General features: G+C 33.3%; 1 protein-coding gene and 1 pseudogene across 3 annotated transcripts in view; both read right to left on the bottom strand.

The window, feature by feature from the left end:
* KHDRBS2 (KH RNA binding domain containing, signal transduction associated 2) overlaps window positions 1-15,351 on the bottom strand; it is a 482,992-nt gene that overhangs the window by 84,961 nt on the left and 382,680 nt on the right. The window lies entirely within an intron of this gene.
* Window positions 1-15,351, bottom strand: part of LOC308345112 (actin-related protein 2/3 complex subunit 2-like) — an 86,076-nt pseudogene that overhangs the window by 35,264 nt on the left and 35,461 nt on the right. The gene's annotated exons all lie outside the window — the stretch shown is intronic.

Here is a 15,351-nt window from a genome sequence, read left to right on the forward strand (position 1 = left end):
TTAAATTACATTCATTTATTTAATTCTTGTAATCAAAATGATGAAAAGGAGGAGGAAAGGAAGAGTGAATGGAAGAAAGGAAGAAAATAAAATGGATATGGAGAGGAAAAATTTGCTATAAAGTCAATTAGAACACATGTTCATTGGAGAAATTTCCAAATTATTTTGAAAATAAAATCATTCATGATTATATAAAAAGACTGCTAGAAAAATGAAGATCAAGTAACCTGATGGGTCAAGCAAAGCTAAACTTACGAGTGCTTTTAAATGGGAATTAGAACAGACTATGTATAGTCTTCACACATAGGCTGAGGCATTTTGAGGTGGGTCTTGCAAGTAAAGGAATTATTTGGGATCAGGCAGAATTTATGACATAACTCCGGTTTGGTGAGTGGGAATAACAAAGCAGAATTTCCGAATTCTGTCTTTATGCTTAAGCAGCTAGTCTTGGTAGGTTGGTTCAGTCTTAATTTCTAGGAGTAGGAACAGTAGCTTAGATATTTTAGCTTGTTTTCTGTATTGCTTAGCAAACACAGACACACCCCCACACCCCCCCACACATGTGTGTTCACACACACATACACACCCACACCACCCCATTCCCCAAGACAGAATTTGTCACAGAATTGTTTAGTACAGGAATAGGAAATTATTTTGGTTTTGTCTTAACACCATAACCCAAAAATAATCCCAATACAAAATGTTACATAAATTTCATGGCTCACATTTCCTTTACATCAATCTGTATATATTTTTATATAATTATCAATAATAAATATGTATATAATACTTAGTAAATATAAGTATATTTATACATAACATTATATAAAATAAGGTATTTTCCTTATTTTTAAATATTCCTGAAAGAATACTATTTTGGTACACAAAATTATGGTGTAGTTAGGAATGTACAATGATTTATTTTACCAGCTCCCTATTATTAGACTTTGAGTTTGCTTTCAACATTTGGCTATTATAAATACTGCCATAATGAACATCTGTGCATATAAATCTTTGACCTCATCTCTCATTATCTCCTTAGGACAGATTTCTAGAAATAAAATTAATTGCCAAAGAGTGTCCATCTCTATTTAGTATAAAATTGTGAGTGAAATGATTTATGACTTTACCATGATCATAGTTTCCATCTTCATGTAACTTTTGAGAATATTATATGACAGATGCTATTATAGACAGCGAGCAATTTACACATTTGAATTCTTATGGCTGTTCATTACAGATGAAAACCATGGAGTTAATTCCTTTAGAAAGTGAAGACTCCGCTTTATCAATGCCTCTCATTTAAAAAAGATGTCAAAGTTATCACACTAAGTACTTCATCCTTCCTCTTACTAAGATTTTTGTTTACAGCTCTGGGTAACAGCACACTGGTGTCCACAATGCATCAAGATATATATCATTGTTAGAGACACTCTATTGTCTAAATGCTATATTTTAGTGAACTTGCATTAATACTTCTGTTGGAGATAAATTTTTCTACATGTGTTCTAATTCAGTGTTCAATAATTTGGGTAGTTTCTATTTACAGATACAGGCAAAATAGTGATTGCATAAGTTATAGAAAACAAAGTCCTCAGTTAGATATTGTTGGGAAAGAAAATCCTATTCAGCCACTTTTATGCTCTGAAATATTGGTTGTTTTTAATTCTGGCCTATGTTATCTGTGGCCAAAGAAAGAAGTATGGGGGAACACAAATTACTGAAAAAACCCATTACTTATAGCTATTAGATGAGATTTGAGTGGTTATTATTTCTAGACTTATTGTCAGTTCAAACAAATCATTTGTAATGAGAGTGGAAGAATAGTTTTTCCCCCATGTGGAATTCAAATGTTGCTTTATCGTGTAAAATATCAGTGTGAGAACAATTTGTTGTTATACATTTGACATCTAATTGTGATATAGGCTTTCTAAACTCAAAATTCTTGGGCTCGAATCACAGATTCTCCACCTACATAGGCAAGTTTTTAACCTCTGTATGGCTGTTTTCTCATCTGCAAAGTGGTTGTGATAAGAGTAGTTATCTTGTAATTTATGTAAGCCCAGCAGTGCTGGCATCTAATCGTCTTCAATAAATACTAACATCATGTTAGTAGTAATTATTTTTAAAAGTTACATATTCAGTCATTAGCATTTACTGAAAATGCAATGGATGCAGAGTATGTGTAGATACTAGCAATTTGCGGAGATAAATTGAAAAGGCAAATCTTGAGGATTTAAGATTGAAAAAGGCATAGGAGAAAAACATGGACATGGCAAGAAGTCCACAGAGTTACCGGGGTAACTGGCAGGGAAAGCAAAAGTCAAAATTACATAAACAGGTTTATTATTAAATATGAAAGAATAAAGAAACACATTTAAAAAGTGAAATCACTAAGCACACAAACACAGAAAGAAGGAAAATGTAGCATTAGTATTTGGAAAGGAACTGTCTGTACAGCGGGCAGGTAACACATGTTTTAAAGATGTCTTTATGCTGATTAGCCAAAAGGGAACTCCAAAGAATCAAATAAATTAGGGACCATGTAAATTATGTTTCTAAAATTTTATTTTAATGCACAAAGTCCAGGCTTTGGGGTTGCTCTTATAATAATGGTGCTGGTTTGCCATAATTTCTTTACTACTATATGTCTTATGACCAGGAGAATAATTTTCAAGATAATTTTTAGGGTTAGAATTTCATAATTTAGTTAAATAGAGTACCTTTGATGGATGCATGATCACATTTACACGGGTAACCAGTGAAAACCTGCCTAAGAACATTCATGTCACAACTATCTAATAAAGGTGCTATTATGCTTACTTTATTGTTAAAAATCAATCTTATTTTCTCCATGTACCCAAAGCCCTACAGCTCATAAGAAAGAAAGAAAAAAAGAAAGAAAGGAAGAAAGAAAGAAGATCTGAAGTCCTGTTCTCTGGAAATCACACTGTTTTTTTTTTTTTTTTCCTTTGCTAAAATATATATTTTGTAATTTCTTTTCAGCATAACAGAATTCATTGTTTTTGCACCACACCCAGTGCTCCATGCAATACATGCCCTCCTTAATACCCTCCACCTGGCTCCCCCAACCTCCCACCCCCCGCCCCTTCAAAACCTCAGGTTGTTTTTCAGAGTCCATAGTCTCTCATGGTTCACCTCCTCTTCCAATTTCCCTCAACTCCCTTCTCCTCTCCATCTCCCCATGTCCTCCATGTTATTTGTTATGCTCCACAAATAAGTGAAACCATATGATACTTGACTCTCTCTGCTTGACTTATTTCACTCAGCATAATCTCTTCCAGTCCTGTCCATGTTGCTACAAAAGTTGGGTATTCATCCTTTCTGATGGAGGCATAATACTCCATAGTGTATATGGACCACATCTTCCTTAACCATTCGTCTGTTGAAGGGCATCTTGGTTCTTTCCACAGTTTGGCAACCGTGGCCATTGCTGCTATAAACATTGGGGTACAGATGGCCCTTCTTTTCACTACATCTGTATCTTTGGGGTAAATACCCAGTAGTGCAATTGCAGGGTCATAGGGAAGCTCTATTTTTAATTTCTTGAGGAATCTCCACACTGTTCTCCAAAGTGGCTGCACCAACTTGCATTCCTACCAACAGTGTAAGAGGGTTCCCCTTTCTCCACATCCTCTCCAACACACGTTGTTTCCTGTCTTCCTAATTTTGGCCATTCTAACTGGTGTAAGGTAGTATCTCAATGGAAATCACACTGTTTTGATAAAACTCAAAGAGAGACCTTAGATAGGACAGAAATCATAGAGGATTCAAAAGTAATGAGAAAGGAAAACACTGAAGATCTTAAAAACATGGTTCCTTTGAAACAAAAGCAAGATAAAGAAGCAGGTGATGGAGGTCCATTTGTTTTCAGATCCTGAAGAGGGGGCTCAAACAAACAAAGTAGCCAACAGAGCACTTTAATAATCACCTGCTTTCATGAAACAAAAGGGTAAATCCCATTGTTAATTAGGAGTTGTACCCTTCCATGAGATTATTATTATACACTTCCTTGAAATTCTTGGAAAATGATATTTTAGAAAGAGGAAGTATAATTATCTATTATTCGTATTGGTTTGGGTATGGCTGTGTTGATTTAAACATATAAACCCTCGTAAAATCAATGGCATTTTATATCCAGAACTAGACTAGAGATTATAGTGACCAAAATGAGTAATGCACTTTCCATATTAAGGGTGCTTGTCAAAAGATGTTTTTATTAGAAATAAAATAGAGATCCTTGTAAAAGTAAAATACTACCAGGATTTCCTCATTAGGTACGCTTCTACCTTTCCCTCTTATTTTGAAGTATTTCCCTTTCAGTTTCATCAAGATTTCTAATCCATTAGACTTGAAAGATGCGCAAATGAGTGCAATATAAAACAGCAATTGCTAAAGAAATTAATCAAGGCTCTCACAATACACCTTACTTGTGATTTTTTTCTTTTAAATAAAAGCAGAGGCAGACAACAGCAACCTGAACCAGCAAGAATAATTCTTTAACTGCAGTTCAGCTCGGGGCAGGGGAGAAGCAACCCCCCCCCAAAACAAAAACAAAAACCCCTCCTCCCCTGTACTGTTCCACCTGGTCCTCAAAATAACTCTAAATCAATCATTTGAATTTTTTTTTAATCCATTCTTCTGATGAGTTCATTCATTGATTTTTAAATTAAACTATCTTGTGTTTTGGGATAAACCTAATTTCTTGTGGTATATTTTCTTTTGTCAACTTATCATGATCATTGCTGGATACAGTTTACTAATATTTTGTCTAGATTTTTTGCATCTGTGCTCATTATGAAACAATTTTATCATGTTATATTTTTTTTGGGAATTTGTAAATTTAACCCAAAATTTCCCATTTATTACCATAAAGTTATTTATAATATACTTTTGTTATTTGACTGCCCATAGTTGGTCTCCATTGTGAATTTTGGTAATTTTTGAATTATCTCTTTTTTCAATTATTTAAATTGGAGGTTTGCCAAATTTATTTTTTCCTTCTTAAAACGAAGAATCAGAGCACCTGGGTGGCACAATTGATTAAGCATCTGCATCTCGATACTGGCTCAGGTCATGAGGTTGACCCACACATAGGGCTCCCCTCTCAGTGGGGAGTTTGCTTCTCCCTCGCCTTCTGCTTCTCCCCCAAAATAAATAGATAAATAAATCTTTTAAAAAAAATCAACTTCTGGCTTTTTTTTTTTAACCTCGTTACAAATATTTCTATTTGGTCAACTTTTGTTATTCTTATACTTTTTTCTTTGGAACTGTTTTACTTTTCTTTCTCTTTGTTTTTGTTTCTAAAAATGCTTGCTTGGTTCATTAAATTTAAGCCTGTATTCTTTACTAATGTGTATTTAAGGCTTTTAATTTATTTCTAAATACTGCTTTAATTACATTCCCAAGTTTTAATTTGTAGCATTTTTATTAATATTATTATTGAATTAAAATATTTTCAAATATCCATTAGGATATTTTCCTCAAAGCACTGGTTATATAAAATGTTTCTTATTGCTTTAAATACACTGATGTCAGAGAAAAATCTCTGTATGCTCTGAGTTCTTTGAAGTAGGATGGATTTGCTTTGGAGTCTTTTTATGATAAATCTTCCTAAATCATCTTATGTGCCTGAAAAGAATGTGCTTCTTACATTCTTGAGTGCACCACAAGCAATTTAAAATCATTACAAGTTACGGATATATATGAAGCTTTTAGCATTACAAAGTTACCCTCTTCCTAGCATTTTTTTTTCTACCTATCATTCTGTTTACATATTAACATAACTAAATGTTTTTTCTTTTTAACAATTACATATGTATTTCCATTCTTTTACTTTATAATATTTATCTTTTTTGACTTAATAAATTTAGAAGTATTGTAATTACTGGTACGTCTGGATTTAATTCCTACTGTTCTATCTTATTTCTTGATTTGTCCTTCATATGTTCTATTTTTTTCCTTCTATCTTATCTGTTGAATATTTTTTTCCTTATTTCATGTTTTGCTGTCTGCTAGTTTGGAAATTGAGCCCTCGGTTTCTATTCTTGATTTGTCTCCCTAATTTATTGAAGTATTTATTTTGTCATATTTAGCATACTTAACTTATCAAGGTAGAGTCTAAGATTAATATCTGTGTGAACACCTTAAAAAATAGGACATTAAGAACACTTTAATCCCATCCACTCCCCCCTGCCCTGATGCATATGCTACTCATTTATAAGTAAATTTGTTTTAGATATCTAAGCTCTATATTATTGTAATCATATGTCATTATTTTATCTTAATAATATTTGCCCACTTTTAAAAACATATTTTAATATTGTTATTCATTCTTGAAATTTATAATTTCCATCTGGAATCATTTTTTTCTGTATCATTTCAAAATTTTCTTTAATGAGGATCTGTTGGTGGACTGGCAATTTTTTAGTTTTGGCACTTTGAAAATATCATTCCTGTCACCTTACTTCCATTGTTGCTCATGAAAAGTCAGAATGACAAGTGATTACAAAACATAGTAAGATTTTTAAAATACTCTCCCCAAATGGATAAGTTACCTAGAAGTATGAATTTAGTATCAAATATTCTGAATGGAGAAGTATTTGTGTTCCTGAATAGAAAGACTCCATATCATATTTAGCCCTCCCTAAAGTAATCTACAAATACAAATGTGGCTTCCAAAAAAAGTCCTAAAATGTTTATGCATATGTGAGTCTATCCTGAAATTCATATGGAAGTAAAAGCAGCCAATAATAGCCAAGACAAGTTTGAAGATTTTAAGAAGAGTAGTGTGCGGTTTTCTCTACTTAATTTCAAGACTTACTACAAAGCTTTGGTGACTGGCACCTTTGTATTTATACAGGGATAAAAACGAAAGCTGAGAGAAAGCTGAGAAATAGATCATGCATATATGTAAACTTAGTATATGACAATGTAGACATTATAAATCAGTAATGAAATGATGATGAATCTATCTCACCACATTTTCAAAATAGGTTTCAGATAAAGATCTAAATCTAAAAAGTGAAATGTAAAAAATAGAAATAAGTATGGGATAATATATGTATGTTGTTGTGTATGGTCATAGTTTTTTAAAGTAATTTATAATTATTGAATAATTTTTAAAAAATTGATCCAGAGATACCAACTTGCTTTGCAAATTACAATAGCTGTCACAAACCAAATCAAACAATTATTTTTTAATGGTTATATGCATATAATATATGTGTTCCTAGTGCACCCTGATTTTCCCAGCTATTACCTTGTAAAAAGATGAAAATCATCAACAACTGTAGCATTATCTTTGATTTATCCAGGTGTTAATATCATATGCTATATTAAGAACAGTTCACATGGCAGTGGGCAATGACAATAGACCTAAGTGATGATTACACACTGCTTTTAATTTAAATTCAGCATGCTGCCAGGATAGTAACACACATACAGTATGACTTTGGTCAAAAAAGCATTAGATATATTAAATGCTTAAACCAACTTACAAAATAAGAATAATAAGGTCTTAGAGAGTTTTGGTGGCACGGTACTAAGACAATGGAAATCTTTTTTTTTTTTTTTTAAGATTTATTTGTTTATTTTAGAGAGAGAGAGGAAGACGGGAGAAGCAGATGGACAGGGTTAGAGGGTCTTAAGCGAACTCCTCACTGAGCACAGAACCGGACAAGGGCTTGACCTCACAACCTAGAGATCACATCCTGAGTGGAAACCAAGAGTCAGAGGCTTAATTAAGCCCGGCACTTAGGCCAAGGTAACTTAGCCAGCACCCAGACAATGAAATTGTTACATACTACATTAATAGTTCAATTTACTGACCTCTCACTAATGTGCTGAGCAGAGAATAAAAAATTTTATCTATTATTTTGTTTGATGATCACAATAACCCTGGGAGGTACAGTTATTACCCATTTCACTGGTGGGGAAACTGAAGCTTAGTAATCCAACAATGTGTCTGAAATCAGAGTAAGTGGCCGAACCCAGCAACTGCAGCCCAGAATGATCTCAAAGTCCTGGTCATTAATGACAACTTTAAAATTGTCAAATAAATTGTTTTCTCCAGAAAGGAGGAGGATGTTTTTTGTATGGCATGTTAGCTAGCATGACTCAGATTGTTGAAGCATCTGTACATTTTAGTGGTAGACAATTTTTATCTAGCATCAAACTTAAAGTGAGTCAGTTAAATGTGATAGTTTTTTATTTGACTGGATGAGAACAAACTACTAAATCAAACATTTTTTAGAAATAGTGTTTTTATCTCAGAAGATATTTGAAATTTTATCAAATGATATAAAAGAACATGGGATCAAAATAGTGGAAGCTTTGCAAATTATGAAACCACTGAAAAATCTGAAATATACTCAAGATTTCTTCATAAACTATCGAACAAAATAGTTCATTACAAGTTTTAGAAAGTTGTTGTCATCACAAATACATCGTGTTTTAAAAAGTATATCCCTGAAGACTAATCAGAGAATTTTAGTGAAGCTGACAAATTCCACTAGGAATTAAGAAAAAATTAATGTTTTTGTTTGCATATCTCCCATACCGTCTTCTACTTATGTACATAAGTCTTATCTATATCTAGAAATGCTGTACTCAAGGTATTGAAAGGCATGCTATTGAGAAATGCTAGGGAAAGAAAATGAATGATTGGGCACGGCTTGCAACCCAGTGCAAACTCAACACAAAGAACACTCGAAGGGAGGCGTGTCGATTTATACACAAGATTAAACCTCCTGCTGAGAAACGTTTTGCAGATAATAACTTGATAGGGACTGCATACATTCAGAGCTATACTTGTAGTACCCAAGCACTTGCACATCTTTAAAAACTGCTTTACTTAAAGCAGGCATATTGAATCTAGTGATATACATTATATCTATTTTTAAAAAATCAATGTTCACTAATGTAAGAAGAAAAAGATGGTTTTGATGCCACTTCTATTCCAATTTTATTTCTCTTCCCTTAGTTTTATGAAAGATGTCATTTACCACAATTGTCTTATTTGTGTATGACCTTTCCAGATCAATGCAGTTTATCATTTGTTCTTCTCCTGAAGATCATTTTTACATTTTACCTCTTTCCTCTTACTATATATGTGTGTGTGTGTGTGTGTGTGTGTGTGTGTGTGTGTGTATGTATATGTATATATATATATATCTTAAAGTATATATTTGAGCCATGGATAATATACTATATACTATAATATACTATACTCCAGTTTGTTTATTGCTCTGCTTTACTTCAATCATCTTTTTTACAGTTGACCTGAGTACTTTTATTTCTGAAATAGTGAAGGTTATTATCATTGTACTATCATAGAATCCCTGAATGCTGGGCTGTTCCATGGAAGTGAAGGAAGTGAACACATAACATAGACTAGAGGTTAAGAGCCTGGGATCTGGAATAAGGTGGAGTGAGTGTTAATCTCAACTTTGTCATTTTTAGTCTAAGATGATTTTGTTTCCTCATTCTGAAAATGAGAACATTAATAAGGTTGCTCTTTCCACTTTCTAGGGCATTGAATATACTAGTATTTTATATCTTCATTTATTGACTGAGCTCTTCATAATTGGGCTTTTATTATTTGAGAAGAGATGCAAGATAAGTAAGCTTAAAACATGTTATTCAACTCTTTTCCATTAGTACAGAGAGTTGGCTTTTTTGGAAATGGAATGCCTGAAGAATTTTCAAATTATGTAATTTTTGATAGGTAATCCATAATATTCAACATATATCTTTCAGGTTTTCCTTTACTCAACGAATATTAACTGAATGCCTATTATCAGCCAAGGATTCAAATGATGAGGGTTTGGTATTAAACAAAGAAAGCAGCAATGTATACTCACAAAACTTACTTTTGAATCTATTCCTCTTACAGGTTACATTAAAACCTACCAGCAAATGGTTTTATATAAATAAATATAATGGTTATATAATTGAAAAAAATAATACAGTGCAGAATGACAAAAGAACCACATAAATGCTTAAGGAATTGGAAAAATATTTAATACCTAGCATGGCTACCATAATTTGGGTTATGTATAAGATTCTCTTCATACTTAAAAAGTATAATGGTTATATTTAAAAGGGATAATTTACTTAATTTTCACAGACTTTAAAAGGATGTAATTTAACACCATATATTGTATGCTATAGCAACTATTTTAAGAAGAGATGGTTTCAGTTTTCAACTGAAGTCATGGTGGATGACAACTGTCCATTACTTAATGAGAATTCTTTATTACTCTATAAAATGCTGATAATGAACTTGAGTTTCCAAGCTACCTGTATTTTATAGTCATATAGATATATAAGCAAAACAAAATGTGCAGAACGAATATCACCAGTTTTCTAAATTATGTAAGTGATAATAGAGAATAAAAGGAAGAAGTGTCTTATGAGAAGAAGATTCTGCTTTAATAGAACATCTCTGGGGGCGCCTAGGGGGCTCAATCTGTTAAGCCTCTGACTCTTGATTTCAGCTTAGGTTCATGAGATCAAGCCCCGTGTCAGACTCTGAGTTGGGCATGGAGCCTGCTTAAGATTCTCCCTCTCCCTCTGCTCCCTGCTCCTGCCACGCCCCACCACCCTGCTCATGGGCTCTCTCTCTTAAAAAAAAAAAAAAAAAAAAAAAAAAAAAAAAAAAAAAAAAAATCCCTGGATGTGTTTTTAAGCAATTTCTTTGTAAATTAACAGAATTAAAAAACAACAACAACAATAACAACTAAATAGCACCGAAGATACCCAGCTGAACATACATTTTTTTACCAAAAAAAGGAGGAATGATGAGAGTTCTGTTTCATGCTGCAGTTAGGGGAAGTAAGAAATTGAGTGAAGAGGAAAATTTCTGTCCACCATGAGATGACATACTATTGTCAAACACAGGGCTACATGGTTTCCCATCCATGTGTAATAGCATCCTAATACTTCATTAGTTGCATCTGAGATATATTTCATTAATTTTTCATCACAACCCAGTTAGATAGGTATTAATCTCTCCATCTTTATCAAAAGGACACATAGGATCAGAGTCTTAAACTTGGAAGAGATGAGAGAAACATGAGCACAACCTGTTACAAAGAAAAATAGTAACCAGTCTTCAAGACTTCATCATGTTCATTCCACAAATATCTTTGTAAGCACTTAGCAAACACTGGGCACTCTCCCAAATATATTAGTGTGTTTTCTTTTCCACTGCCAATCTCTGGGCTATCAGGTCCTTTCTTGGAAATGCCAGGTTCTACTCTCACTGGCTATATCTCACATGCATTATCACAGTGTCCTGTTATAATAGTCTCCTAAGTAAGAACTCACTGATCTCACAAAATAGCTTGATAATAGCATGTCAATATTTTATATGTGGAAGCACACACACACACACACACACACACACTTCAGGCAAAAATGCATGCATTCAATCTCAGTCTTTTGACTGAAAAAATATTTCTTGATTTGGTTAGTGACACTATCTCCAGGCAGAGTGGTCATTTTTTTGAATATTGAAATATAATTGACATATAACGTTGTGTAGCTTTAATGTGTACAATGTATTGATTTGATACATTTGTACATTGTAATATGATTATCACTTTAGCCTTAGCTAACACCCCATATCTTCACATAATTATCATTTCCTTTTTGTTGTAGGAACAATTACTATCTAGTTTCTTAGCAGCCTTGAAGTTCATAGCACAGTATTGTTGAGTATAAGCACAATGCTGTGTGTGTATTGGCGCTCCAGAACTTACTTATTTACTAGTTCCCAATTTGTACTCTTAAACAACACACCCCCAATTCTCTCCCAGTCCCTGCCAGTCCCTGGTTAAAAACAAAATAAGACAAAACAACAAAAAACCTAACCTAAACTAAATAACCACCATCCTACTCTCTGTTTATAAGCTTTTACATTTTTTTTTTTAGATTTTACATTTAAGTAATATCAGACAGTATGTCTTTCTCTAACTTGTATCACATAACATAATGCCATCAAGATCCTTATGTGTTGTTGCAAATAGCAGGATTTCCTTCTTTCTATGGATGAACGATATTCCATTGTGTTTGTGTTTATGTACCACAAATTTTTAAGTTACTTAAAAATCCATAGATGGACACTTAAGTTGTTTCTGTATCTTAACCATTGTGGATAATGCTGCAATAAACAAGGGAGTGTATACATATCTTCAAACTCCTGTTTTTATTTCCTTTAGATATATAGTTAGAAGTGGAACTGCTGGATCATGTGATAGTTCTATTTTTAATTTTTTAAGGAGTCTCCATGCTGTTTTCCACAGTGGCTGAACCAATTTACATTCCAACCAACAGTGTATGGGAGTTTTTTTCCTCCACATTCTAGCCTGCACTTGCTATCTCTTCTTGGTGATCCCTATTCTAACTGGTGTGAGGTGATACGCCATTGTGGTTTTGATTTGCATTTCCCTGATGATTAGTGATGTTGAGCATCTTTTCATGTACTTGTTGGCCATTTGGATGTCTTAGGAAAAATATCTATTTAGTTCCTCTGCCAATTTTAAAAATTAGATTGTTGTTGTTGTTATATTGTATGAATTCTTGATATAATTTGTATCTTATCTGACAGGTATATATTTAGTAAATATTTTGTCCCATTCTGTAAGTTGTCTTTTCATTTTGTTGGTTGTGTCTTTTGCTACACATAATCTTTTTAGTTTGATGTAGTCCTATTTTTTGCTTTTGTTGCTTGTGGCTTTTGGGGTCATATCCACAAAATCATTGCCCAATCCAGTGTCAAGAATTTTCTTCCCCATGTTTTCTTGTAGGAGTTTAAAGGTATCAGGCCTTATGTTTAAATCTTGAGTCCATTTGTGTTAATTTTTGTGAGTGGTGTAACATAGGAGCCCAATTTCACTTTCCTGAATGTGGTTAACCAGTTTTCCCAACACCATTTGTTGAAGAGACTATCTTTGCCCATTGAGTGTTCTTTCTTCCCTTGTCTAGTATTAGTTGACTATATATGTGGGGATTTAATTCTGGGCTCTCTATTCTGTTCCATTGGTCTATGGGTCTATTTTTATCCAGGACCATATTGTTTTAATTATTGTAACTTGTAATATAACTTGTCATCGGGAAGTGTGATGTTTCTGGCCTTGTTCTTTCTCAGGATTGCTTGCTTTTTTCAGGGTCTTTTGTGTTTCCACAGTTCTCGGATTGTGTTTTCCATATCTGTGAAAAATGCCATTGTAGGGGTGCCTGGGTGGCTCAGTGGGTTAAAGTCTCTGTCTTCGGCTCAGGTCATGATCCCAGGGTCTTGGGATCGAGCCCCGCATCGGGCTCTCTGCTCAGCAGGGAGTCTTCCTCCCCCTTCTCTCGCTGCCTGCCTCTCTGCCTACTTGTGATCTCTATCTGTCAAATAAGTAAATAAAATCTTTTTAAAAATGCCATTGTAATTTTGAAAGGGATTACATTGATCAATAAGTGGCTTTGGGTAGTGTGGACATGTTTAACAATTAACAATATTAATTCTTATGATCCATGAACACAGTATCTTTCCATTTGTGTCTTTTTAAAATTATTTTTTTCCTTTGCAAGTACTTATTCAAGTTCCAGTTAGTTAACATACAATATAATATTAGTTATAGAATTTAGTGATTCGTCACTTCCATACAATCCCGGGGGCTCATCAAAAGTGCCTTCTTTAATCCTCATCACCTATTTTACCCATCCCCCACCAGGATTTCACCCCTCCCCTCCGGTAACCCTCAGTTTGTTCTTTATGAGTCTGTTTCTTGGTTTGCCTCTCTCTCCCTCACACCCCATGTTCATTTTTTTCCCCCTGAAATTCAAATTATTTCATCAAGGTCTTATAGTTTTCATTGTATAGATTTTTTACTTCATTGGTTAAATTTATTCTGAAGTATTTTATTGTTTTTGATGCTACTGTCAGTGAGATACTTTTATTTCTTTTTCAGGTGTTTCCTTGCTAGGGTGTAGAAACAGCACTGATTTCTGTATATTAATTTTATATCCAGCAACTTCATTGAATTCGTTGATTATTTACAAGTCTTTGGTTGAGTCTTAGGATTTTCTATGTGTAAGATCATATCATCTGCAAGTAATGACAATTTTACTCTTTTTTCAATTTGGATTTTTTTTTCTTACTAAATGCTCTAGCTAGGACTTCCTATACTATGTTGAGAAGGAGTGGTAAAGTGGGTACTCTTGTCTTGTTCCTGATCTTAGAGAAAAAGTTTTTAATTTTTCACTACTGAGTGTGATATTAGTTATGAGTGTGTCATATATGACATTTATTATGTTGAGGTATGATCCTTCTACACACAGTTTGTTGAGGCTCTTAATCATAAAAGAATGCTGTTTTTATCAAATGTTTTTTCTTCATCTGCTGAGATGATCATATGATTTTCATCCTTCATTTTGTTAATATGGTTTATCACACTGATTGATTTGCACATATTGAACCACCCTTATATCCCAGGGATAAATCCCACTTGGTCATGATGTATAATCCTTTTAACGTGTTGCTGAATTTGGTCTGCTAATATTTTGTTGAGCATTTTTGCATTTATATTCATCAGAGATATTGGTCTATAGTTTCCTTATCTGCCTTTGGTATTTAGTCTTAATGAGTTTGGAAACATTTGTTTCTCCTTAATTTTTTAGTAGGAGTTGAGAAGGACTGGCATTAATTCTTCTTTAAATGTTTGTTAGAATTCATTTAAGCCCTCTGGGTTTGGGCTTTTCTGTGTTGGGAAGTTTTTGATTACTGATCCAATCTCTTCACTTGTTACTGGCTTATTCCAATTTTGTTTCTTGCTGATTCAGTCTTGGTGGATTGTATATTTCTAGGAATATACTCATATCTTCTAGGTTATCTGGTTTGTTGCCATATAAATTTTCATAATTGTTTCTTATGATCCTCTGTATTTCTGTAGATAGGCAGTTGTAATGCCTCCTCTTTCATTTGTGACTTGAGTCTTTCTTAGTTTAGCTAAAGGTTTGTCAACTTTGTTTACTCTTCAAACAACTAGATCCTAATTGACTTTTCTTTTTTTTTTTTTCCTGCTCTATCTAATTTATTTCTACTCTGATCTTTGTTATTTCCTTTCTCCTGCTAATTTTGGGCTTATTTGGTTCTTTTTCTATTTTCTGGAGGTGTAAAGTAAGGTGGTTTATTTAAGATTTTTCTATTTTCTAACATGCATTTATCAGTATAAACTGCCTTCTCAAAACTGCTTTTGCAGCATCTATGGGTTTTGGTATATTGTGCTTCCATTTTCATTTGTTTTGAAATATTTTGTTTTTATTTTGCTTTTAATTTTT

Source organism: Martes martes (genome assembly GCF_963455335.1).
Source record: "Martes martes genome assembly, chromosome: 6".
Classification (NCBI taxonomy): domain Eukaryota; kingdom Metazoa; phylum Chordata; class Mammalia; order Carnivora; family Mustelidae; genus Martes; species Martes martes.